The following is a 22962-nucleotide window of genomic DNA, read 5'->3' as shown; positions in this document are numbered from 1 at the left end:
ATCTGACATTCAATTCTGTTGAATTTCTTGACATCAGTTTAGTCTTCGAGAGGCTAATTTTCATACCATACTAATTGCACCTATTTTCAAGTTCCAAAATATTAGACTGCAGGCTTTCGGCACAATCTGCCACTAAGACCAAGTTGTCAGCATAGGCCAGACGGCTTTCTACGTTTCCACCTAACTGAATCCCTCCCTGCCAATTTATACCTTTCAGCAGATCCATGTAAACTACGAACAGCAAAGGTGAAAGATTACAGCCTTGTCTAACCCCTGTAAGTATCCTGAACCAAGAACTCATTCTACCATCAATTCTCACTGAAGCCCAATTGTCAACATAAATGCCTTTGATTGATTTTAATAATCTACCTTTAATTCCATAGTCCCCCAGTATAGCGAACATCTTTTCCCTCGGTACCCTGTCATATGCTTTTTCTAGATCTACGAAACATAAACAAAACTGCATATTCCTCTCGTAGCATTTTTCAGTTACCTGGCGCATACTGAAAATCTGATCCTGACAGCCTTTCTGTGGTCTGAAACCACATTGGTTTTCATCCGACTTCCTCTCAACGACTGATCGCACCCTCCCTTCCAAGATGCCAGTGAATACTTTGCCTGGTATACTAATCAATGAGATACCTCGATAGTTGTTGCGATCCTTCCTGTTCCCTTGCTTATAGATAGGTGCAATTATTGCTTTTGTCCAATCTGAAGGTACATTACCAAGACTTCATGCTAATCTTACTACTCTATGAAGCCATTTCATCCCTGCCTTCCCACTATACTTCACCATTTCAGGTCTAATTTCATCTATTCCTGCTGCTTTATGACAATGGAGTTTATTTACCATCCTTTTCACTTCCTCAAGTGTAATTTCACCAACATTATTTTCCTCCTCCCCATGAGCTTGGCTGTTCACAATACCGCCAGGATTAAGTAGCGATGAAATTCAATAACATTTTCCGTGTGATCACTAGGCAGCTTTTGACACAGGGAGGTTCTTCTTTGTAGTACAATATTATTTCGCCTCATCCACCTGTGTACCCAGCGACGGCTTGCTTTGAAATCTGTTCTGGGTATTTTTCTTCGTGCTGCAATTTCACATGCACTAAATTGAAGCATTTCATGCGATACTCCTGTTCCATTCTTTCTTAATTCTTCGAAGTACGTTAAGAGCTCATTATCTGTCTCAGGATATTCTCCATGCTTTCGACCTCTGAAGGATCTCATACTTTTCTTAGCATTATGTAGAGCCGCCTCATGCTTTCTCCAGTAGCGAACATGTGCCTCCGAAATGGAAAATTTTTGCTCTGCAGCGCGGTTGCTATTCTCCTCAGCGTATTTTGCTACTTGTAGTTTATATTCGGCTGTATAGTATTTATACTTCCTCTTGCTAACCGATGAACTGTAACACCGACACATAGCAGCACACTAAAATACACTTTGCTGTTTGCTACCTACTTACGAAAACTTGTGATGCTGTTTCTTAACACGCTACTACACAGAAAAAATTACAGCATGTATCTGCGGTAGCTACCCGCAAGCCATTCACAAGCTTATTGTACTCTAAAAACAGAACTACTTATCACAAAGCGCAGGGCAAGGTATAACTCCAGGCATGGGGATTGGAATGCAGTTTCCCTCAATATCAGACTAAACTATGGCTGGTGGTGACGTCAGAGGGTAACTTCATTGCCATAAGCGCTCAATCTAAGATGTGGAGTAGTCTACAGTTTGAGACAGCGAAAATTATGTGGGCGAAATAAAAATCCTAATAACTCATCAAAACTGAACGTGTGAAAATTATGTGAACATGAACATTACGTGGGTAATTACAGTGTATAGCCCCTGTTTACCCTGACTAACTCGGTGAGCAACATGAGAGATCCCTAGGTAGATTGTTCGTTTGCGGGCTGTAACATATTTAGAAGCACTTAAAGGATAAGGGCTGATGACAACACAGAAAAACATACAATTAAACAAGGCTTGACATTTATTAATTAACTTAGCACTTCACAGTGATGGAAAACAAATAAAAATCATCTCTTGCATGACATTATTCTTCCAAAAACTCACATTTATTCACATTTGTTACAAGCTTGTCAGTCATGTCCTGTTATTGGTATTCTGTTCTTCATACTCTAATGACTTTTACAGAAAATTAATGAATTATTATCGGTGATGATGTCAAAGGGTCAGAATTATTCTGGAATACATCAAATTTACAAAATTAGCCAGAACTCACAGCTGTGCAAAAATTAAGACAAAAACAAAATTACTATCTTCTGATAAATCATTTGTGACTTCATGAAATTATTAAATTAATGATCATTCCATAATCAATAACTACATCATGCATCACTTCGCAAAAATAATCTTCAGTTGACACAGTTTCTTACGTGACTGATGTCCACATTATCCCTATTCCTGATTTATACAACTATTTACAAATGTACAAGCTCACTTTACTGGTCAACAATAAATTCTACTTTAATTAGTGTCAGTCCATTTTGTCATTGTAAGATTTAATGAGTATAGCTCTTAATTTGAATTAATTCTCTCATTATCAAAGCTGAATTATTACATTAAATTCCAGACTGTCACTCGATTAATTTTTCTTACTTACTTACTTACTTACTTACTTACTTACTTACTTACTCACTCACTCCATGGCTCTACGACGGTCATTTAAGGACCTTGGCTTCCTTGGCCACAGCTCTCCAGTCATCCCGGTCTTCTAGAAGAAACATCTCGATATATTCTACGACAGATGGACAGATGATAATACAAAAGGGTACGTAATTTTACGATGAGACTCATTCTTGGCAATGGCTTTTCATCCTCCACGGGCCTTCATGTTCATTCCTTAGAACATGGTGGTGCGCTCACATTTTAGCAATGTTCTGTGCTGTAGTTGTTGAAATCCTCTTCTATTTAAAATTGACATGTTGGAGTCCAACACACAGGTTGAATATCCAATTTATTGTCTAAGAGTGTGACCAGAAAATAAATGTTTAATAATTGTTTATGAGAGCTGACATGTTAAAGCCAGGAAAGATATCACTATGTCAGAGATAAAGGTCAAATTTCAACCTACCAGAAAAAATCAGAAGACAAGGCAGTCCAACCAGAGGAGAATAGAAAACGTTCAATTAAGACACAACCTAACAAGATCATCATCATATATTTGGAAGATAAGTGGAAATATTTATGTATTTACATTAATGATTTGGAATTTTAATGGGTTAGCTGTCAAATGAGTAATCTCAGTAGGCTAATCATTAATTTGCTGTAATGTAATTGCTTTTTACGGCTTAATTTTAGAGAAACCAGTAAAGTGAGCAAATAGAAAGCAGTAAATTATTCAGATATCAGATTGTTTTACCATATCAACTATGGTCACAAGTGTGCTTTAAAGCTACAGATGCAAATACAGTGAAACCTCGTTAGTGCGTTCCTCATTATCATGTTTCCCCGCGTAGCACGTTGTAAATTCGAAGTCCTGATTCTCATCGTATTAAATTTATATAAAAGTACCTGTCCTATTGCGTCACAAAATTTTGCTATTTCCGCTTAGTACGATCAAATTTTTTCTAGCCATGAAAATGTTATATTGTCATCCCTTGTGGAAGGAACATGATCTTCAACTCGGGTAAGAGCCCTCGCTGCAGTTGCATGATAACAGGAAAAGGCCTTGAATTTCTGAACTTTACAGGGTAAGTTGCACTTTCAGAGAGCAAGCCATTAGCCTCAGAAATGCTCACTTTTGCTTGCCGGTTAGCAGCAAGATTGCAAAATAACACAGTGAGCCTGTTTGTGCTTGTATTTCACATTTCATTCATAAGTGTGCAGAGGTGGCGTGAACGTTGAAACTTGCTCGGTCGAAGTTTTGTTGGATTCACAATGGCAGCCAGATTCATTCTGTTGCAGTTGCACATGACTGAGTCGGCCAAGTATAATCTCCAATTTTTTTATCTATGAGTCTGACCAGAAAATAAATGTTTAATAACCCACTGGTCTGAAATAAAAGGCTTCTATTAACATTTGTTTTGGGAAGAGTGTGATCTGCAATAATACTTTGATATTTTTATGGGCCCTGTGCAAATATTTTTGTATTTTGTTGTTTGGTGTTACACCATCCTGCGGGGAATAATTTTCTTGCACCATCATGGGCGACCTGTCAAATGCTCCGGCTAATTACCCCTTCTCCGACTATCATCCTTTCGGATCAGTAGAATGGATCAATGCATTTATGAAAACGATGCTTAAGTGTCGGTAGCTATACTTGCTTCTATTAATCAGTGAATAAACCAGTGACCGCGCCATAAAAAAAATTAAGCAACGCCGCAATCTTCATTTCACATGTCACATTTGTCATCAAAATAGTCTCCAAATTGCCACGCGACACTACTCGGGGACAATTAATATGCATCTGTAAATAGTATTTTTATCGTGAGGTCAACTGGGAACCCGCATTTCCTTCTAATAATTTACCAGCAATACCATCCATCCGTCGGAATCGATGTTAAGTTGTTCATGTCCATTCATTCAAGAAACTTAAAAATATATTTTTTTGGTTAATTCAAAATCATCTTATCTACCATAATTATATCAGCCTATTTTCAGTAATAACCTCTTAATTGTATAAATCTACAATTTTATTCATGATTCTAGAATCATAAAGAAAATATTATAACAGTTATTTACATCAGTCTCCTTTCTCCTCTTTCTGTTGAAAAAAAAAATCAAAATCTAAACTATCTATGATCTGATTCAATTAATCCTCTTGCTAAATAATTGTTATCCGCAACATAAAAAAAACAAAGAAAAATTCTCATAATCACATAAGTCGTAGGTACGAGTCATATTTGATGAGGATGTAGTCAGATATTCTTTGAAATTAAGTATCTCATATTAAAATAACAATGAATTGGTAAGCAGATAAATTAACATTGGTTAAAAAAAAAAAAAAATCCAATTCCCTAAGCCTTAGAAAATGCAAAGTCAATATGCTTAATTAGAGTCCCTCGGCTCTTGTTTTTTTTTTTTTTTTTTTTAATGCTTATTTTCGTCTGTATTTAATTCGTATTTTGTCATTGAACAAAATGCATATCTCCCAAAATTGTAATATCAGCAGTTGCAAGTAAGTTCCAAATATAATAGCCCAAATGGCTATTTCGAACATATATCGATCATTAAATGAAAAATATTGGTCAGTTTGACCATGTCATTTGGTAAAAATAATCATATTACATCCTAAAATTAAATGTAGGTATCATATAACGATCAGTTATTATCGTAATTCTATCAGAAATTATATCTATCATGATTTATGGTTGCACCTATGTCCAATCAAGTACCATAAAATTCGTAGGAATATATTTAGTAACATTATTTATTTAATTGTGGTAGCCCGCCTGGTGGCCATGATCGTTAAGGCGCTGAAGTCTAAAACGGTCTAACACCGAGGTTAGCCGGTTCGAGTCCCGTTGGTCGAAAAAATTTTCACCATCAGAATGTTGGCCGGCAGGGTAGGGGAGGTGGTGGTATACAATTTCTAATCACTAGATTGCGTGCCAAAAGCCTGGATTAAATTCCAAACCTCTCCGCAGTGCTCATATGGAGTGAGGGCATATGACGCTGTTGATGGTGATTCGTCCGTCGGATGGGGACGTTAAGCCTTGAGCAGACCCCTTGGTGCTATTCGACAGGAGTAGGCTATGTGCCGGCACCGGGTTTCACCCTCTCCCTACTATCATATATCACGTCATTCATTTCATCTCTCATTAACTCCTCTGATGAGGTTGACGTCAGGAAGGGCATCCGGTCATAAAAAACCGCCACGACAAATTCATCTCACCTCATACCCGACCCCGTAGGGAAACGGGACAAGGGCTGGACAAACAAACAAACATTTATTTAATTGTGGTAGAGATTTAAATTATGAAGTTGCTTTATCCATTAAAATATACCCTTGAGACCAAACATCAAATAACATTCATTTCAACGTTGACATATTCTCCAAGAAGACAACAAGTTTATCCTTATTTATTCCTTATTTGGAGATTTTAATCTAAAGACAGTTGACTGTTACCAATATACGAATTCTGCAACGTGTTTCAATGTATACATGTATCATTAACCCAACATATCTTGCATTTCTATTTTAAAATCATGCCGCATACGTTAAATGTTATTAATGGTTAGTAACACATCGTATTTACTACCACAGATTCATGCGTATACCTATCTCTCCATATGTGAACATTAAACATTATAATATCGCGTCTTTCATAACCATAAATATATCTCAGCGAATAATTGTACATATAACCACCTCAACACGTCGTTCAAGACTTTACTTTCCTACATAAACATTAATCACTTAAATCTAGGCGGCAAATCATCTCAACATATCGTTAATATACTACAGCGGTGCATTTCTGGGTTAAGTTTCACTTGTAATACACATGATCACGTTATTCTGTAAAAGAAACACATGTATAAACAAAATAAGTTAAAATTTACTCACATGTAGTCGCAGCGTAATAGTAACCAAGTCTAAACAACTCGGAAATTAATTATCTTCTTTAAAACGTTACGTCTGGAATATATCACATTGAGTATGTCGTTTTATTTCCATAATGATTGAAAACATCATTTGAAATCTCTCCTTGTTTAACTTTAAGCATTCCTACATCATGACATTGATTATATACACCTGAAGAATACCCACTTCCATGATAAATCCACTAGGATAATCTCATTGCGACGACAGTATCGACTGAGATTTCATCATGAAGAACTTTGTAACAAGCTACACACCAATGTTTACTGCAAGTATTTATATACTACGTCTACGACACATAAATTTCAAGAATATAAAATAATTCTTTGGACTTAACTTGCAACTGCCGACGTTAAATGACTGGGTTAGGCTCCGATGTTGTCATCTTAGGGCTGCATAGATAGCCTCCAACATCCGTTACGTCATCATCAGGCGGTAGACTCCAGACTTGGGCTAGCAGGAACAGCTGGGCGGTCTACATCGGAAAGTCAGCCCCACCTCCGACTTAGCCTCTCATGTTGTAGCAGTTAGTCACATGTGAAAGAAACATTTCCAGCATCCTCATTAATGTCACGAACATAGCCTTCAAAATATACTACATAGAAGCTAGATTATGGTTTTGTAGCAGGTTATTCTAGCAGAAATTCAATGTTAATTTTTCGTAACAGACTTTAACAAGTAAATTATTGAATTAGCTCTTAGTTTTTCATTCAGACATTCAGCATATGAGAGGTCTAATTTGTTTTGGTATTTCGCGACGACCTTCAGTTTGTATTCCGATTACTGTCCAAATATTACTCAATTTCTTCTGCTTATCCGCCTCGATATTAGGTTGGATATTGGCGTAACTTTAAAAATTCTTCAATGTGCTGAATCTTTAGCTCTTGCTCTGTATATATCTCCCTTCTTCCCGCGAGGACTATTTTCTTCGTGGATGAACTTGCTTCGAAGTTTTTTATTTTTATTGTTCACTCACTTTTTTAAAACAATTTTTAAAACTTTCTATTATTTTTTATCACGGCTGCATGGATCCTTTATGCCTTTATGTCTAATTTCGTGACCTAGGCATACTTGATTTGCCAGATGAACATCTTTGCCGTCACATTCATGGCCTCCTTGATTTTATGCGTCCGTATTTTACATATTATGAAATCACGGTCTATTTAACCAGATATATCCGTTCCTTTTTTTAGATGTATGGCTCAATTAAATAATCTCCGTGTGGCAAACGTAAATATTGTAACACCTTTGTTTTTCTCGTTATCAGGATGATGAAAATGGTACAGTGTTTTTCACACTTTTCAGTGCAGTTTTGTTCTACTTTTTAATACACCTTTTAATACTCTCTTCTCGTACAGTTTTCACTGTGCCCTGGGATACATAGTGTAAAATGCCATAATGTCGGAAAAGAATCGTACCTAGTGTTTCCATATCCCTATTGGATAGTTTTTATTTGTGTATTCAGAAGTATGTTTTCTTGCTTAACACTTTTTTTTTCTTGTCCCTTGCAGAAATGTTTTACCGAGGTTTTATTGTAATGTATTTCTTCTTTTCACTTGAATTGCCAATAATTTGGGAATGATGATACAGTAGGCACCATATCTGCTTTGTCCATATAGGCTATTGTTACGATGGGCTCGCCACCCCCAAAGGCATTTTATACCTACTGCCAGGTTCAAAATTAGGCCGCCCCTAACATGGAGACAGACGCCTTTCGTAGCCGTTCCTCTGAAGTACAGACGCTATGGGTATGCCCCTTCCGCCATCTCTGCCGTACCGAAGTCCACCTTCTCCTCCGTAGATGCCGTTGAGGTCTTCACTCGTAACCCTGAGCTGGGACACATACCAGATGTTACACACCGGGTCAGTATGTTCTGGGACTCACATAGGCAGGGGCGCCACTTCCTGGGTAGGACTGCCTCCGAAGAGGGTCCCTACCTGCTACCTGGACAGTCTGGTGCAAAAAGGAATTGGACAGGGATTAATAAAAATGATCATGGCATTGTATAAGGAATGTTGTAGTTGCATGCCAACACAAGTTGGCAGAACAAGTTGGGCTGAGACAGGGAAGTGTTCTATGACCAATCCTGTTTACAATAGTAATGGATGACATCATGAGAACAGCAAAAGCAGCATATGGAGGAAAAGAAATGAACATGATGTTATTTGCAGATGATATTGTGATTTGGGGAGAAGACGACAGGAAGGTTCAAGAACAGTTGAATGTGGTGAATGGGAAGATTGAAGAATGTGGAATAAAAAGTAAGTGTAGAAAAGAGTAAAACTCTTGTTATGACTAGAGGTGAGAAAGAAGGGAAAGGTCAGATTAGACTTGAGGCAAGCCTCTGGAAGTAGTGGAAATGTTTAAATACCTGGGGAGTGAATTAATGGAGAATGCTCAACTGGATGGTGAGATTAGTAAAAGGATTCAAGCTGGAAGTTGTTTCTATCATAGTGTAAGAAACATGTTATGGGACAAAGTTGTGCCAACGGAAGCAAAGGATACTATGTATAAGATGTATTACGTACCCATAACAACTTACGGAGCAGAAACTTGGACAGTGACAAAGAAGGATGAGAGTCGAATACAGGCAGCCGAAATGAAGTTCTTGAGGAGTATGATACAGAAGAGTAGAAGAGAGAAAATAAGGAATGAGAAAATTCGGGAAGAAATTGGAGTGGAAAAAATGAATGATAGAATAGAGAAGAGCCGACTAAGATGGTTTGGGCACATAAAGCGAATGAGCGACGAAAGAATGCCAAAAAAGGTGATGGAAATGCAAATCCAAGGAAGGAGAGGCCGTGGACGACCACGATTGAGATGGAAGGATACCATCCAACGCAGCATTATAGAAAGAAACCTGGACTGGGACACAGTGTTGGAGGAGTGGTGGAAAGACCGAAGAAAGTGGAGAGGAACTATATTTGCCCCTATCCGGTTACAGCTGGATAAAGGGAAATGATGATGATGATGATGATGATGATACAGTAGAGTCTCGCTCAACCGACCTTCGCTTATCCAACATTCTGTGTGATCAGACACTGGTAGGCTTAATTTGAACACAATTTGGACGCAATTCTGGGATACCCGGTGTGGAGGGTGCGACCGTGGTACAAGCACTGTCAGTCATGCAGTAGGCCCGGGTTTTTCTCAAGGACAGGTGCAGCGAGTTTTCAGTCATTGTTCAGTGTAATATTGCTTGGGTGCTGATGTTATAGTTTTCATATATATCCTCTGCGAGTATGGCGAGTAAACAGAAGAAAGTGATTGTTTCTGTGGAAGACAAGTTGAGTGGGTTAAAGAGACTGGAAAAAGGGAAAACTCTTCAAATCATCGCCATAAGACCTATCTGTGTCGGTGCGACGTAAAAAAAAAAAAAACTCTTCAAAAAGTGGCTCCAAATTATGGTGTTAGACGTGTTACAGTGGTAGACTGGAATCGTAAGAGAGAAGAAATTGAAAAGTGGTGCTCTACCAGGGCAACAAGTGATGCACTGAAAATTAGAAGAACAGTGAAAAATGTGAGTACGAAAAAGTAAGTGAAGCACTATTTCTTTGGTTCACTCAAAACCGAGAAAAAGGCCTGTCAATATCTGGCCCCATTCTGCAAAAAATGGCGGTGTATTTCCAGAAGGAGTGTAATGAAGGGGCCTTAATTTTACTACCAGTGCTCGTTGGCTTGATCGGTGGAAAAAGCAGTACAGCATTAGGCAGCTTAATATCTCTGGAGAAAAACTGTCAGCTAAATCCGATGAGGTTGTGAAATTTGAAACGGAAATTCAAAAAATAATTCTTGCTGAAGGATTAACTGGTGTTCAGATTTTTAATTGTGATGTGACTGGGCTGAATTTCAAGATGCTGCCATCAAAACTCTCGCAGCCCAAGCCAAGACGTCTGCACCTGGCTACATGCGTAGTAAGGAAAGATTTACTGTTCTTGCCTGTAGTAATATTACTGGGAACTTAAAAGCAAAATTGCTTATGATCGGTAAAGCAAAGAAGCCTAGGACATTTAAAAACATTTCGGTTAATGTTCCTGTTCATGTGACGTGACGTCATTATGCCGCCAATGGACCAAGATGTGCTGAAAACATTGAAGAGGAAATATCGGCGGAAACTCCTTTCATCCCTGATAGAGAAAATGGACAATGGCAGTGACATGATAGAACAGTTAAAACGAAACAATATGAAAGACATGGTATACTGCATAACGCAATCTTCGGAAGAAGTTGAAACGACAACATGAGAAAGTCTTGGAACATATTGTTCAGTGAGGTTGAACATCGAGAGGAGGTAGTACAAGAAGACATGGAAAACATTGCTCCCTTACTGAATTGCATTCCTGGCTATGAGGATGCTACGACTCAAGATGTAAGGGGTGTGCACAAGATCAGCTGTTTGAACTAACGGACCCTGATATTATTGGTGAATGCTAACGAAAATGAGTATGATGAAGAATGAGGCATTGCAGAACAAAAAGAGAAAACGGTGACTCACAGTGAAGGATTATCGTCGATGGCGGGATCTCGCACGAAGAAAACGTGAATCGGAAGGTAAGCAGACATTGTTGACGAGGTTCTTTTTGTAAGACATTTGGAATGTTTTCATTGAATACAGCATCTATTGTACAATTGAATTGATAAGTCAACAAATAGAGTACCGTAAAACATAGTAATACAGTATAGCCTTCCTGTGTATTTTAGTTCATTTTCAAAGTTGTTCTGTATTATCCGACATTTCCGGTGATCCGACGTACTCCAGGTCCCGTTTAGGTCGGATAATCAAGACTCTACTGTATATCCTTTCTTCTTCAATTACATCCATTTGTAAACAACTACATTACATTATTAGTTCTGCTTTTCCAAGTGTATTACCTATCCAAGTGAATTAATATCCAAAATTCTTTTCTGATAACATTTTTTCCCTGGGGGTTCATTGTTATTATCAACACAGCACTTATCAGCACTTTCAAATGCCACTGGATTGAGTCAGGATCAAACCTGCCAAATAGGGCTCAGTATGCCAGCACTCTTCTGTCTTGAGCTACTCAGCCGGCACACTGTTTGTACATATGATCGTTAACATACACTCACTCAGACTATCACACTACACACCTGCTAGGTGAACTCCAGTTCTCCACGCAGCTTCTCACAGTGCATTTTTGTTCTAGAACAGTTCATAATAGCAAGCCTCATTGAACTTCATGTAGCCGTCTGACGGACTTACTCCTTATGAGTGACCCATCATGGATTTGCAACCATCTGCTTGCTTTCACTCTTGACACACTTAAGGCTGACTCTCTCAAGAATGACTCCATGCGCCAGTTGCTCGCTTTATAAAGGCCTATAGAATATTCTAGTAGTTTCTAATTGAAGATCATTCTGGATGCCTGGTGCATCGTTAAACAGCTTCCAGCTTCTTCTAGGAGCTTCCTTATTGCAGATCCCAACAATTCACTGGTTATTGTTTTGCTCACTGCCAACCCCATCTTAATTGTCACAACTGTGCTACAATTATTCTCTCCTGGTGGCATTATTGCTGGCTGCCATGCACTCTTGCCGTTATTGCCGCATTGCTCTCTTCTTAAAGTTGCTCATCCCAAGTAGCTGCACGACAAGATGTAAACTGGTCTTGGTGGACAACCACTACTTTCCCTCTGTGAGGCCTCTGAATCCTGTATACTACATTGTTAATCCTGGTGATAATGGTGTATGAACCTTCCTACGGTAACTGGAGCTTTGGGGACTTCCCATTTGTTCGTACAGGTTGGTATAGCCACATTCGATTAACTTCCAGGAAACCTGCCAAGTTTGCCTGTAGGTCATATCAGACCTGCAACCGGTCACCAGCTACCTTCAGGTGTCATCAGGCATGCTCGTGCATGTCATTGAGTCACTCCACTAGCTCCCATATGTAGTCTGTCACTTTCTGTTCTTGCTCTGGGGCTATTCCAAACATTAAGTCATATGCCAAACGTAGATCTCTCCTAGAGTCCATGTTAGCAGGTTTCATGCCTGTCATCCTGTAAGTGAATAAACAGTAGGCCTTCTGGAGGAGGGGCATCCTCTGATTCCAGTCCCATTGATGTGCTGACTCCACCTCCTTTAGGTGTTCCTCGATGGTTTCAGGAATTGAGATTCTATGCCGTTCAACTGCGGGTGAAGAGGTGTTATTCACGTCTTGCATACATCAACATGCTGCTGAACTTCCTTTATCAGCATCAATTTGAAGTTTCTGCCGTGGTCACTGTGCAGCTCCCTTGGGACACAAAAGCAAGAGAAAAACTTCTTTTCCCAGGCATTGGCTACTGTTCGAGCTTCCTAATTAAGGATGACGTAGACTTGAGACCACTTGATGAAGACACCACTCCCATCCTTTTATTACTAGCTGGACGATTTTCTTCTTGCTGTCAGCTGACTCCCATATACATCATAGACCACTAGGGATATACACTGAGCCCTGTATGCTTTGTACCTCAGGCTGTGCTCGGCGATGCCCTTTCATATTGGTCTCTGTCTAGACTTGACTTTCCGCAGGATCTGTCCAGCGACATCATCCGCAGGCCACTCCCTCTTCAGGTTGGCGCATTACCAGCCTTCTGCTGCCACAGTTGCCATGGCTTGGTTGTCCCCTGTACTGACCTGCACCTCAACCTTCTAAATGTTAATGCAGTTCTTGGGACATAATCTCCTGGACAGAACATCTGTGTTGCACTTGCCAAGTTGTCTGTTGTTCCAGATTTAAAAAATTCAGAAGCCACGACTGAGCAGAATGATTGGTGCGCGAAGAACTGCTGATCGTACAGGTATTTGTGAAAATACTCCAGGATCTTCATAATGGCCAGTAGATCACAGTGTGTGGCACATTAGTTCCTCTCAGCCTTGGATAATGTCTTTCCGTGTCAATGACATACTTCTTCAAGCTTGGGATAACCCAAGATGGGTTCTGAGCACAGGGACTTGTTGGGTAACTAGACTGTGGTCTCTGCCTCCAGTGACCATCGGGACAGCCTCTTCTCCTTTGGAGCTGCATGAGTTGCTTCAGGATGTAGGCAAAGCTGGCAGTAAACCTCCTGAAGTAGGTACACAGATCAAGGAAACCCTCAACTCCCACTTGTCCTTCATCACAGGCCACTCTCTCATGGCTTCTAGCTTTTCCAGGTTGGTGGCTGCTCCCTCCACTGACACAATATGCTTCAGGTGGCAATCCTCTTGTTGGAATAGTTGGTGGTGCTTCCCAGGATTCAATTTCAGGTGAGCACCTCATCTGAGGAACACTCTTTCCTGGTGCTCCTAGAACGTGTGTCCTACCTCAATGATGTGAGGGGTTTAGTTGCAAAACCGGCAATCTCCACTTTTTGGGGAAAATGAGTTATGGTTGGATTACCATTCTCTGGGGAGTTTGTGATCTGTTTATAAACTTGTTTGGTTGCAAATCCGGCTATATCCCCCCCTCAAATAGAGGGTGAAAATAGGGATTAGTTGCAAACTCGGCAATCTCCTTACGGCATTGAGGTGCAAAACTGTGTACTGACTCCTTGAGCTCGCTACAGTCTATTGATACATGTTTCCCTCGGCACGTCTGGTGCAGTGGATCCAGAACCTGCTGGCTGGGTGTTCGCATGCCGGCACCAGAATCATGTTTATGTGGCTCCCAAGCCACATGGTTGTAGAGGGAAGCGAGTTAGCAGATAAAGCTGCCAAGGAGGCAGTAACACTGCCCCTGTTGCCATACAAAGTTCCAGCAAGTTATATTTGCTCTCAGCTGAGGCATTTGGTTATGTTCCATTGGGAGATGGAGTGGCAGGCCACTCCACTTCCAAATAAGCTGAGAGCGATGAAAGGTGGAACTAAGGTATGGAGGACTTCCCATCGGGCTTCTCCGAGGGAAGCAGTGGTATTATGTCATCGTCGGATCAGCCACGGTATAGTAACACACTCCTATTTACTAAAAGGAGAATCCCTTCCGGTGTGTACTTGCAGTGATCATCCTCCCATGGTACACATGGCATGGTGCATGGCATGTCGTAACGTCGTAACATGCCCCATTTGGATGTGACCTAATGTTTATTATCGTATGGCATTCCTTTGACAATACAATCTTAATCATAGCTTCATCACATAGATATGTATGCATGGTTCAGCTGAAGATGACCTTATGTAAAGGGTCAAAACCGGTCCTGTAGCATAATAAGTGCAATAAACAAGTATTGATAGGTGGAAATCCTTTCCTATTTCTAATTGTGTAACTCATCAATACGGAAATGAAGATTATAGATTACGGTACGTGGACCTGGTCGATCTGCGCCGTAGGCTAACACTCCTGAGTACATTCTCCCTCATCCTGCGAGATGACGAGCAGTCAACAGACCTCATCATTGTTTTATGAGGGATAATGGTCTTTTTTATCACGTGTAATAATATACTTTGTCTTAGTGTATTTGTGTTAACTGTGCTTTTATACCTTTAACTCTGTTTTAGTTCGTGTTTGTGTATTTTAACGTGTCATTTTAACTTCTGACATGAATTATATATATCTGTATTTCCAGGCAATGCCTTATTCCATTATCACCTCTATTTTCTATTCTTTTATTAGAAAATAAGGCATTGCAAATTAGATCCAATGATTGTTTTAATCTCATAATTATTTTTCATCACCATTTATTTTAAACTCTAGTCAGTGGATACATTTTAATATTTTAATTATCATCATGTCGTCCATTTCGTACCATTAGGGGCCGATGACCTTAGATGTTAGGCCCCTTTAAACAAGAATCATTATCATTTTCTGCTTATGCAGGTGCGGATAGAATGGTGAAACCTGCTTCTGACAATTCTTCAAAACCTCTCAGCGTTATCTTGCTTTGGGGCTTAATTAAATGTCACATAAATAAAACCAATCTCATATTCAAGAATACCAAACAAATTCTTATGATCAAAGGCCAAGTTACATGTTAGTCTTGGTTGAGAATGTACTGTAACATTCTTTAAATATTTTTCAAGTAATACATCCTGGGTGGTTGAGAATATACTGTAACATTTTGTAAATATTTTTGAAGTAATACATCCTGGGTGGTTGAGAATATACTATAACATTTTGTAAATATTTTTGAAGTAATACATCCTGGGTTAGGATGTTGCAGTTACTATATCCAGCATACATACATACATACATACATACATACATATATACATTATCATTATCCTCTATTTGCAACTAGTGCTGTGGCCTCATTTAGTTCTATACCTCTTATCTTTAAACCATTAGGAACTGAGTCTAACCATCATCTCTTGGTCTCCCTCTACTTTTCTTACCCTCTGTAACAGAGTCCATTATTCTCCTAGGTAACCTATCCTCCTCCATTCGCTTCACATGACCCCACCACCAAAGCCGGTTTATGTGTACAGCTTCCTCTATCGAGTTCATTCCTAAACTAGTCTTTATCTCCTCATTCCAAGCACCCTCCTGCCATTGTTCCCACCTTTTGGTACCAGCAATTGTTCTCACTACTTTCATGTCTGTTACTTCTAACTTACGAATAAGATATCCTGAGTTCACCTAGCTTTCGCTCCCGTAAAGCAAAGTTGGTCTGAAAACAGACCGGTGTAAAGATAGTTTCGTCTGGGAGCTGACTTCCTTCTTACAGAATAGGCCCTACTATTGATCGCAACTGCGAGCTCACTGCATTAGCTTTACTACATCTTGATTCAATCTCACTTACTATATTACCATCCCGGGAGAACACACAACCTAAATACTTGAAATTATCGACCTGTTCTAGCTTTGTATCACCAATCTGACATTCAATTCTGTTGAATTTTTTACTGACTACTGGCATCAATTTAGTCTTCGAAAGGCTACTTTCCATACCATACTCATTGCACCTATTTTCAAGTCCAAAATATTTGACTGATGGCTTTCGGCACAATCTGCCATTAAGACCAAGTTGTCAGCATAGGCCAGACGGCTTACTAAATTTCCACCTAACTGAATCCTTCCTGCCATTTTATACCTATCAGCAGATTATCCATGTAAATACAAACAGCAAAGGTGAAATATTACAGCCTTGTCTAACCCCTGTAAATATCCTGAACCAAGAACTCGTTCTACCGGTCGAGTTGGCCGCGCGCGTAGAGGCGTGCGGCTGTGAGCTTGCATCCGGGAGATAGTAGGTTCGAATCCCACTATCGGCAGCCCTGAAGATGGTTTTCTGTGGTTTCCCATTTTCACACTGGGCAAATGCTGGGGCTGTACCTTAATTAAGGCCACGGCCGCTTCCTTCCAACTCCTAGGCCTTTCCTATCCCATCGTCGCCATTAGACCTATCTGTGTCGGTGCGACGTAAAGCCCCTAGCAAAAAAAAAAAAAAAAGAACTCGTTCTATCATTAATTCTCACTGAAGCCCAATTGTCAACATAAATCTCTTTGATTGATTTTAATAATCTACCTTTAATTCCATATCCTCCAGTACGGCAAACATCTTTTCCCTCGGTACCCTGTCATATGCTTTTTCTACATCTACGAAACATAAACACAACTGCCTATTCCTCTCGTAGCATTTTTCATTTACCTGGTGCATACTGAAAATCCGATCCAGACAGCCCCTCTGTGGTCTGAAACCACACTGATCATGCCCTCCCTTCCAAGATGCCAGTGAATACTTTGCCTGGTATACTAATCAATGAAATACCTCGATAGCTGTTGCAATCCTTCCTGTTCCCTTGCTTACAGATAGGTACAATTACTGCTTTTGTCCAGTCCAAAGGTACCTTACCAATACTCCATGCTAATCCTGCTATTCTATGAAGCCATTTCATCCCTGCCTTCCCGCTATACTTCACTATTTCAGGTCTAATTTCATCTATTCCTGCTGCTTTATGACAATGGACTTTATTTACCATCCTTTCCACTTCCTCAAGCGTAATTTCACCAACATCATTTTTTTCCTCCCCATGAGCTTCGCTGTTTACAACACCACCAGGAAGATTTCCTTTTACGTTGAGAAGATGTTCAAAATATTCCCTCCACCTCTCCAATGATTCCCTGGGATCTATTATGAGTTCACCTGAATTACTCAAAACACTGTTCATTTCCCTTTTCCCTTTTCCCTCCCTTCCTAAGGTTCTTTATTACTGTCCAGAAAGGTTTCCTTGGTGTTTGACCTAGCCTTTCCAGGTTATTACCAAAATCTTCCCAAGACTTCTTTTTGGATTCAACAACTATTTGTTTCACTCTGTTTCGTTCATCTACGTACAATTCCCTCTCTGCCTCGGCCCTTGTTTGGAGCCATTTCTGATAAGCCTTCTTTTTACGTTTACAAGCTGCTCTCACTTCATCCTTCCAGCAAGATGTTTGCCTTTTGCCATCTTTACAAACAGTTGTTCCTAGGCATTCCCTTGCTGTTTCTACTACAGCATCCCTGTATGCCACCCATTCTCTTCCTATATCCTGAATCTGCTTACTGTCTACTGTTCTAAACTTCTCACTAATCATATCCCCCTATGGGTGGGGTTGGTAGAATAACACCCGTGGTATCCCTTGCCTGTTGTAAGAGGCAACTAAAAGGGGCCCCAGGGGCTCTGAACTTTGGAGTATGGGTTGGCGACCACGGGGCACTTAGTTGAGCCTTGGCATTGCTTCCACTTACTTCTGCCAGGCTCCTCACTTTCATCTATCCTGTCCGATCTCTCTTGGTCAACTCTTGTTCTTTTCCGACCCCGACCCTATTAGGTTTGTGAGGGCTAGGGAGTCTAAGATTTTTACGCCCTTCGTGGCCCTTGTCTTCCTTTGGCTGATATCTTCGTTTTTCGAAGTGTCGGATCCCTTTCATTTTTCCCTTTGATTAGTGTTATATAGAGGAGGGTTGCCTAGTTGTACTTCCTCTTAAAACAATAATCACCACCGCCACCACCACTCACTAATCATATCCAAGTACTTCTGTCTATTTGCCTCGTCCTGGAGATTTTCTACTCTTATTCGTTTGCAGACAGATTTCGCTTGTCTACCCTAGGTCTAGAGATACTTAGTTCACTACAGATCAGATAATGGTCTGTATCATCGAAAAATCCCGGAAAACTCGTACATTCCTAACATATTTCCTGAATTCGAAGTCGGTTAAGATATGGTCTATTGTGGATCTGGTACCCCTAGCCTCCCATATGTAGCGGTGAATAGCCTTATGCTTGAAGAATGTATTCGTAACTGCTAGACCCATACTAGCACAGAAGTCCAGTAAACGCTTCCCATTCCCATTAGCTTCCATATCTTCACCACATTTACCAATCACCCTTTCATATCCTTAAGTTCTATTTCCAACTCTTGCATTGGAATCGCCCATTAGCACTATTCTGTCCTTGCTGTTGACCCTGAACATGTCACTCATTGCTTCATAAAACTTGTCAAGTTCATCCTCATCTGCACACTCACATGGTGAATACACTGGGACAATTCTCGTCCTAATTCCTCCTATTGCCGAATCTAGCCACATCATTCGCTCATTGACATGCCTAACAGAAACTATGTTGCATGCAGTGGTATTCCTGATAAACAGACCTACCCCATACTCTGTCCTTCCCTTTCTAACACCCGTCAAGTACACTTTATAATCTCCTATCTCTTCCTCGTTATCTCCCCTTACCCGAATATCAGTTACTCCTAGCACATCCAGATGCATCCTCTTTGTTGACTCAGCCAGTTCTACTTTCTTTCTTCCATAAGCCCGATTAATATTGATAGCTCTCCATCGAATTCCATTTTGTTCGCCAAGTTGTTTCCAAGGAGTCCCTCGCCTGTCAAATGGGAGTGGGACTCCGTTACTCCCATAGGTCTGAGGCTTGCTTAAAATGTTCTGAGCTCGGTAAATTCATAAAGCAGGATGCTACCCTACTTACATATAGTCCAAGTAAGGATCTCTCCTCTAACGGATTATGGACCACTGGTGGATTGTATAGTACTAGCCGCCTGAGCACAAGGAGGGCCATGTCTCAGAATATGCCCGAGATGCCCACTCCCATTCCATAGCAAATGGTATCCCGACTCTCAGGACTACTTACTAGGCCACTCAGTTGTTGCCCATGGTTCACGAACTAGAACGCGACTACAGTAACCCACACCATGAACCATATCCAGCAGTGTGGAAAATTTTAAACCTTATGTGAAGGCTGTTCTTTTGTTGAGGCAATGAAAGCTACATAATATTTTTATTTTTCCCGAGAGAAAATAAAAGTCACATTTTTGTTAACTGATTTTTAAATTTTATTCATTTGAAACTTTCAACGCTTCTTACACTGTGCATGTATCTGCTAGGTGTTGCATGTGTAGAAGGAAAGAAAAAAAATAATAGTTTGTTAATAAGAACAATAACATTTGAGTATTCTATCTCAGGAGAGCTTTCACAATCAGTAGTATAAATTTTATCTTCACATGGTGGGCCTTACTTGAGATTCTCATTATGGGTCTTTCCTTTCTTTCTTTCTTTCTTTCTTTCTTTCTTTCTTTCTTTCTTTCTTTCTTTCTTTCTTTCTTTCTTTTCATTTTTCATTTTGTAGCATTTTGATTAGGTGCAAGTAGCAGCACTTCTTTAAGGAATGACTAGTTGTGCAACTGTAGGTGCTAATATATTTTAACAACAATGGATTTTTAAAAATCCAAAATTACTGCACTTGGTGTATGGAGGGATTCTACAGTTCTGTTTCATGCATCAAGCAATTCAGTCAATACATTGGTGTCCACAGGTTGGTGAACTTCGTCAGCTTGGCATGGATACTTACTTCATCGCCATGAACATCAGTGCATCTACTAATGTTCTCTGTCGTGTGAGTTGAAGTTCTTATCACTAAAAGTCTGCATTGTCTACTATCCTAAGAAAGATATACCGTTCGCTAAGATAGCTATACAGTGCAGACGTTACTGCAGATTCCTGTAGGGTATCTGCTTTTCTGTGGCAACTGCATTTGGTAGATCAATTGTAGATGGTGATCTCTAGATCTTATCTCTATTGGGTTTCCTTGTTTTGTATAAATTTGCAGATTTTTCCAGAAATAGCTAGTACTAATCTGAAGCTCATTCACCGCCGTCATTGTGTTCTCACCTTTATTCTAGTTATTCGTTGCACAGGTCACCTTGAAGTGTGTGGTCTGTGATCCTTTTCTGTTGAAAATAGATGGACTCGCTACACAGGAACTAGATGACAGCACTTTGCTTCAGCAGTGGTGAGAGTTACTGTGTTCCTATGCTGTTATTCACAGCACATCTTTCATTACAGGCAGCATTATACTTCTCTTCTAACAATTCAGTTTGTTTCCTTTGATCTCTCCAAATATATTTTTCATTTCTTAAATTTTGTGTATTTTCCTGTGGATTTTTATTTCTAGTTTCTGTAGTTACCTACTCCACTGTGCCTTTGACTTTCCTATCCTTGTTTATTTTTTCTGCAACCTCCTCTCTCCCTGGTCATCGTCTTTTCATTGTTGCTCTTACCTTTGTTGGCTTAACTCTGATTTAAAAAAAAAAAAAAATTATCTCCCCATGTGCTTACTCCCTGTTTTCCTCCTACTTACTGAATTTTTTGTCTCTTGGTTTCTGAGACAGACATTAATCTTTTGTAACATGTCTCCCCTTTTTTTCTTATGCTTTTCTATAAACTAAACACACCTAGTAACAAAGTGGCTTAATGCACATTCTAGTATGTTCACATTAGCTCTGACAATTGTCTGTTCTAGACTGTGCAAATAGAAAAAAATAATATGCCGTTTTTTTTTCTTTTCTTTTTTTTTTTTTCTGTGTGATGACAATGCTTTTCTCAGGTGGTGCCAACTGATGATGCTAACTGGTACATAATATTTCTTAGTTCATAGCGCATGCTCTCTCACTCTCTCTTTCCAGTTATCTTTTTGCCTTCAGATACACTTCCTCATTCTCAACCTTCACAGGGTTTTGCAGTTATTGTCAGTTGCTGGATTCTGTGGCCATTCTAGAGGGGTCGTACCATCTCCCACTGGTAGAGGGGCAGCCTACCTGTTTGCATAAGCGTGACTATGCAGTTTGGAAGGCATCGTGTTGGTGTGTGGTCTGGCATATGGTGTGCTTCTTGTGAACACTTGGGTAGTATTTTCCGTCCAACGTCACCAGTTGTTTACCTTTGCACACAGCCACAGATTCCAGCAACTAACAATATTCTGGGTGTGTTTTTCCCTCTTCATTTTTTTTTTTTTCCCTCTCCATCCGTATTCCACTAAATTTTAGTATTGGGGCATTTGTTTCAGTTACAGATCTGGAAACAATTCTACAAATTTCTATAGGCTCCACAGCTTATTCGATTTATAGGGATTGTTGCCTAACATTTTTGTAGGTTCCATAAACTAAATCAACACCTACTCATATATTAAATACATACTATTATTTCTGGATTAAAGCTACTTATATATCAAGTCTTAACAAAAAGCCGAGCTTTCAGCAAGTTCATCTTCCACAGAAAATGCTATAAGCCAGTCTGCTATAGCAGAACACTTCTACAATTTACACTATGAAATCCTCTTTGACCAGACAAGGGTCATCGCACCTGTAAAACACTATAAAAGACTAATATGTTCAACTTGTTAGGGAGGCAATGGAGATAGAACTGTGCCCAAATAACTTTAACAGCAAAGATGGCCTCAAGCTGTTAAATACATGGAGACCTGTACTCCAGAAATACATACTTAACACCACAATGGCACAGTGTAACACACTCCAGGAACTGTCGGCAGAGAGCGATGAGTCAGTAACTACCCTTCCTACCACCACAGCACAGTGCAACAAGCCTTTGGGTCCAGTCAGTACAGAGCCATGAATAATGTGGCCATGATTTGCCCAACAGACTTCCACGTCCCTTGAAGCATTTCTATGCTTCAGTCAACAGCAGTCCTTCAACTCATTTTGCCCTCATGAAAGCCAATGAAACTTGGCTGAAAGCTCAGCTTTTTGGTAAAGACTTCATGTATAAGTGGATTTAATCCAGAATTAATAGTATTTATTTAATAAATGATAATGAGGTATGGAAACCTACGCTTTTTAATTACCTACTCATATAGTTCACTTGCCATATGGGGATGCTTTTGATGATGATATACCCATACTTCACCTTATAAACCCATCCAAATTATTATTCTAGAGTTTGATTGCCTGGAACATCATATAGCAAAGTATCCTTGTTTAAAATTGAGGAAGACAGATGGTGAACATTACCATCATATATCTTATGCAGTAGTTGCTTGTGCATTGTATTAACTGTTGCACTTGGAATTATTTTGGAGAATTTACTTTTGCCGTGTGCATCAAGAGTCTTAAACATAGCTGAGACTTGCTTCATTCTGTATTTTGCTCTGGATGACTTATTTCAAGATTTAAAGGTTT

At 39.8% G+C, this 22962-nt stretch overlaps 1 protein-coding gene across 2 annotated transcripts in view; it reads left to right on the top strand.

Annotated features, from left to right (window-relative positions):
- The window catches only part of LOC136866278 (oxysterol-binding protein-related protein 6), a 398272-nt gene that overhangs the window by 60997 nt on the left and 314313 nt on the right, over positions 1-22962 (top strand). The gene's annotated exons all lie outside the window — the stretch shown is intronic.

Source organism: Anabrus simplex, chromosome 3 (genome assembly GCF_040414725.1).
Source record: "Anabrus simplex isolate iqAnaSimp1 chromosome 3, ASM4041472v1, whole genome shotgun sequence".
NCBI classification, from domain to species: domain Eukaryota; kingdom Metazoa; phylum Arthropoda; class Insecta; order Orthoptera; family Tettigoniidae; genus Anabrus; species Anabrus simplex.
Note: the sequence above shows the minus strand (reverse complement) of the source record. Positions and strands in the feature narration are given on the sequence as shown.